The sequence below is a fragment of the Arachis stenosperma genome, chromosome 3 (genome assembly GCF_014773155.1).
Source record: "Arachis stenosperma cultivar V10309 chromosome 3, arast.V10309.gnm1.PFL2, whole genome shotgun sequence".
In the NCBI taxonomy this organism is placed as follows: domain Eukaryota; kingdom Viridiplantae; phylum Streptophyta; class Magnoliopsida; order Fabales; family Fabaceae; genus Arachis; species Arachis stenosperma.
Window position 1 is genome coordinate 94,811,482 of NC_080379.1, and position 6,000 is coordinate 94,817,481.

Sequence of the window (6,000 nt, forward strand, 5' to 3'; positions counted from 1 at the left end):
TCAGCTGAGATTGTAGTTCACCCTCTGCTCCTCTAGTGAGTCTCCCAAGTAGTGCTTAAGTCTTTGGCCATTAACAGTGAAAGTCCTCTGAGTCTTCTCATCCATAAGCTCCACATGACCATAAGGGGAGGCCTTGACTATAGTGAAGGGTCCAGACCACCTTCACTTAAGTTTTCCTGGAAAGAACTTGAGTCTTGAGTTGCATAGTAGCACCTTTTGACCTTCGATAAAATCTCTTCTTGCTATCTTTTGGTCATGCCATTTCTTAGCCTTCTCTTTGTAAATTTTGGCATTTTCATATGCTTGAGCTCTAAATTCTTCCAATTCTTGCAGTTGCAAGATCCTTTTCTCCCCAGCAGTGTTACTATCAAAATTTAGTAGCTTGAGGGCCCAGAAAGCTTTGTGCTCCAGCTCCAAAGGCAGGTGACATGCCTTCCCATACAACTGCTGATATGGGAACATCCAAATTGGTGTTTTGAAGGCTGTCCTATATGAACAAAGAGCGTCGTCCAGCCTTTTTGACCAGTATTTCCTTGAAGCTCCCACAGTCTTCTCTAGGATCCTTTTTAACTCTCTGTTGGATACCTCTGTCTGCCCATTTGTTTGAGGGTGATAAGGTGTGGCAACCTTATATTTTACTCCATATCTCAGAAAGAGGGCTTCTAATGGTCTATTGCAGAAATGGCTTCCTCCATCCTTGATAAGGGCTCTGGGGACTCCAAATCGACTGAAGATGTTCCTTCTAAGGAAGTTCATCATGACTACCTTATTATCATTTGTTGGGGTTGCAATGGCCTCCACCCACTTAGATACATAGTCCACTGCCACTAGAATGTACTTGTTTGAGTATGAGGTAGGAAGGGGACCCATGAAGTCAATTCCCCATACATCAAAAAGCTTAAGTTCTAGGATGAATTATTGTGGCATCTCATTTTTCTTGGGAAAATTTCCAGCTTTTTGGCATTCATTACAATCCTTCACTAATTCTTTTGCATCTTAAAAGATAGTGGGCCAAAAGAATCCACATTGCAGCACCTTGGCTGCAGTTCTTTCCCCATTGAAATAGCTTCCATATGGGGTCCATGGCACTGCCAGAGGACCTCTTGTCCTTCCTCATGGGATATGCATCTTCTTAGGATTCCATAGCACACCTCTTGAAGAGGTATGGCTCATCCCATATGTAGTGCTTAGCATCATTGATGAGTTTCCTTTTCAAGTGTTTGTTAATGTTTGAAGGTAGCTCTCCAATAGCCTTGAAATTAGCTATATCTGCAAACCAGGGGGCATCTTGGATCATCATAAAATGTTCATCTAGAAAGCTCTCATTCACTGCAGGGCTATGTGCTTCATTCTCCTCATGTGGAATCCTTGACAAGTGGTCAGCCACTTTGTTCTCTGCCCCATTTCTATCCTTGATTTCAAGGTTAAATTCTTGGAGCAGCAAGATCTATCTTATTAATCTAGGCTTGGACTCTTGTTTGGTCATCAGATATTTAAGAGCTGCATGGTCAGTAAACACAATGACTTTAGAACCAATAAGATATGATCTAAACTTATCAAATACAAAGACTATAGCAAGAAGTTCCTTCTCTGTGGTGGTGTAGTTCTTTTGATTCTCATTAAGAACCTTGCTAGCATAATACATGACATGCACTAACTTATCTTTCCTTTGTCCTAAAATAGCACCAATAGCAAAGTCTGATGCATCACACATCAATTCAAAAGGTAAGTCCCAACTAGGTGGTACTATAATAGGTGCAGAGAAAAGATTGCTTTTAAGCTCATCAAAGGCGCATTCTCTATCAAAGATAAAAGGGATATTAGAGACAAGCAAGTTACTTAAAGGTTTGGCAATTTTTGAAAAGTCTCTAATGAACCTTCTATAGAACCCAGCATGTCCTAAGAAACTTCTAATTGCTTTGACATTGCAAGGTGGGGGTAATTTCTCAATTACTTCCACTTTAGCTCTGTCCACCTCTATGCCTCTTTTGGAGATCTTGTGACCAAGAACAACTCCCTCTGTGACCATAAAGTGACACTTCTCCCAATTCAAAAAGAGGTTAGTTTCTTGGCATCTCCTTAGCACCAAGGCAAGGTGATGCAAGAACTTAGAATATGAATCACCAAACACAGAAAAGTCATCCATAAACACTTCAATAAATTTTTCAATCATGTCAAAAAATATGGAGAGCATGCTGATGAGCGGATAATTTATACGCTTTTTGGCATTGTTTTTAGGTAGTTTTTAGTAGGATCTAGCTACTTTTAGGGATGTTTTTATTAGTTTTTATGCAAAATTCACATTTTTGGACTTCACTATGAGTTTGTGTATTTTTCTATGATTTCAGATATTTTCTGGTTGAAATTAAGGGACCTGAGCAAAAATCTGGCAGGAGGCTGAAAAAGGACTATAGATGCTGTTGGATTCTAACCTCCCTTCACTCGAAATGAATTTTCTGGAGCTACAAAACTCTAAATGGCGCGCTCCTATTTGCGTTGGAAAGTAGACATCTAGGGCTTTCCAAAAATATATAATAGTCCATACTTTATTCGAGTTTAAATGATGCAAACTGGCGTTCAACGACAGTTCCATGCTGCATTTTGGAGTAAAACGCCAGAAACACGTCACAAACCAGAGTTAAACGCCAAAAACACGTTACAACTTGGCGTTTAACCCCAAGAGAAGTCTTTGCATGTGTAAAGCTCAAGCTCAGCCCAAGCACACACCAAAGTAGGCCCCGGAAGCGGATTTCTGCACTAAGACTTATTTTTGTAAACCCTAGTAACTAGTCTAGTATAAATAGGACTTTTTACTATTGTATTTGAATCTTTGGACGAGCTTTTGGAACATCTTTGATTATTGTTAGTCCTTAGACATTGGGGGCTAGCCTCACGGCCATGCCTACCTTATTTTCACTTATGTATCTTCAACGGTGAAGTTTCTACACACCATAGATTAAGGTGTGGAGCTCTGCTGTTCCTCGAGTATTAATGCAAGTACTACTGTTTTCTATTCAATTCATGCTTATTCTTATTCTAAGATATTCATTCGCACTTCAACCTGATGAATGTGATGATCCGTGACACTCATCACCATTCTCACTTATGAACGCGTGCCTGACAAACACTTCTGTTCTACCTGCGAAAGCTAGAGTGTGTATCTCTTGGATTCCTGACCCACGACGCATGGTTGCCTCGCCTGACAACCGAGCCTCCCATTCCGTGAGATCAGAGTCTTCGTGGTATAAGCTAGAATCCATTGGCAGTATTCTTGAGATCTAGAAAGTCTAAACCTTGTCTGTGGTATTCTGAGTAGGATCTGGGATGGGATGACTGTGACGAGCTTCAAACTCGTGAGTGTTAGGCATAGTGACAGACGCAAAAGGATCAATAGATCCTATTCCGACATGATCGAGAACTGACAGATGATTAATCGTGTTGTGACAGCGCATTTGGACCATTTTCACTGAGAGGATGGGAAGTAGCCATTGACAACGGTGACACCCTACATGCAGCTTGCCATAGAAAGGAGTAAGAATGATTGGATGAAAGCAGTAGGAAAGTAGAGATTCAGAAGGAACACAGTATCTTCACGCGCTTATCTGAAGTTCCCACCAACGAATTACATAAGTATCTCTATCTTTATTTTATGCTTTATTTATCTTTATATTCGAAAACCATTATAACCATTAGAATCCGCCTGACTGAGATTTACAAGATGACCGTAGCTTGCTTCATACCAACAATCTCCGTAGGATCGACCCTTACTCACGTAAGGTTTATTACTTGGACGACCCAGTGCACTTGCTGGTTAGTTGTGCGAAGTTGTGAAAAAGAGTGATATTACAATTGTGCATACCAAGTTGTTGGTGCCATTGAGATCACAATTTCGTGCACCAAATTTTTGGGACCGTTGCCAGGAATTATTTGAGTTTGGACAACTGACGGTTCATCTTGTTGCTCAGATTAGGTAATTTTCTTATTTTCTTTTCAAAAAGTTTTCAAAAATCTTTCAAAATTTTTTATTTATTTTTGTTTTTTTTTTTCAAAAAGACATTTTCGAAAAAAACCCAAAAAAATTAATAAAATCATAAAAACCAAAAATATTTTGTGTTTCTTGTTTGAGTCTAGTGTCAATTTTTAAGTTTGGTGTCAATTGCATGTTATTAAAATTTATGCATTTTGTTTTTCGAAAAATTCATGCATGGTGTTCTTCATGATCTTCAAGTTGTTCTTGGTAAGTCTTCTTGTTTAATCTTCATATTTTCTTGTTTTGTGTCTTTTGTTGTTTTTCATATGCATTTTTGCATTCATAGTATTTAAGCATGAAAAATTTCTAAGTTTGGTGTCTTGCATGTTTTTCTTTTCTTGAAAATTTTTCAAAAATAAGTCTTGATGTTCATCTTGATCTTCAAAGTGTTCTTGGTGTTCATCTTGACATTCATAGTATTCTTGCATGCATCATGTGTTTTAATCTAAAATTTTCATGTTTTGAGTCATTTTAGTGTTTTTTTTCTCTCTTCATTAAAAATTCAAAAATAAAAAATATCTTTTCCTTATTTTACTCATAATTTTCGAAATCTTTGGGTTGACTTAGTCAAAAATTTTTAAAATAAGTTGTTTCTTGTTAGTCAAGTCAATATTTCAAAATCAAATCTTTTTCATTTTTCTTATTATTTTTCGAAAATTTTAAAAATTGATTTTCAAAATCTTTTTCTTAATTTTATTTTATGATTTTCGAAAACTTTACTAACAATTAATATGATTGATTCAAAAATTTAAAGTTTGTTACTTTCTTGTTAAAAAAGGTTCAATCTTTGAATTCTAGAATCATATCTTTTAGTTTCTTGTTAGTCAAGTAATCAATTTCAATTTCAAAAAATCAAATCTTTTTAAATTTCTTTTTCAAATCCTTTTCAAAATAAATTTCAAATCATATTTTTTCAATCATATCTTTTGAATTATATCTTTTTCAAAAATTTGATTTCAAAAATCTTTTCTAACTTCCTATCTTTTCAAAATTGATTTTCAAATCTTTTTCAACTAACTAATTGACTTTTTTTGTTTGTTTTACTATTTCTTATCTTTTTCAAAACCACCTAACTACTTTTCTCTCTCTAATTTTCGAAAATCACCTCCCTCTTTTTCAAAAATCTTTTTACTTAACTAATTATTTTAAATTTTAATTTTATTCCTTTTTATAAATTCAAATTTTAACTTTAATTTAAAATAAAAACAAAAATAATTTTCTTTTATTTTAGTTAATTTTCGAAAACTCCTCTCTCTCATCTTCTTCTATTTATTTATTTATCTACTAACACTTCTCTTCTACTCAAAATTCGAACCCTCTTCTCCCCTCTACCTGTGTTTTTGGATTTTCTTCTACTCACATAAAGGAATCTTTCTACTATGGTAAAGATGATCCCTATTATTATTTTCTGTTCCCTTCTTTTTCATATGAGCAGGAGCAAAGACAAGAACATTCTTGTTGAAGCAGATCCTAAACCTGAAAGGACTCTGAAGAAGAAACTAAAAGAAGTTAAAATACAACAATCCAGAGAAAACGTTACAGAAATTTTCGAAAAAGAAGAGGAGATGGCAGCCGAAAATAATGACAACAACAATAATGCAAGGAGGATGCTTGGTGATTATACTACACCTACTTCCAATTTTTATGGAAGAAGCATCTCAATCCCTGCCATTGGAGCAAACAATTTTGAGCTGAAGCCTCAACTAGTTGCTCTAATGCAACAGAACTGTAAGTTTCAAGGACTTCCATCAGAAGATCCCTATCAGTTTTTAACTGAGTTCTTGCAGATCTGTGATACTGTTAAGACTAATGGAGTAGATCCTGAAGTCTACAGGCTTATGCTTTTCCCTTTTGCTGTAAGAGACAGGGCTAGAACATGGTTGGACTCACAATCTAAAGATAGCCTGGACTCTTGGGATAAGCTGATCACGGCCTTCTTGGCCAAGTACTTTCCTCCTCAAAAGTTGAGC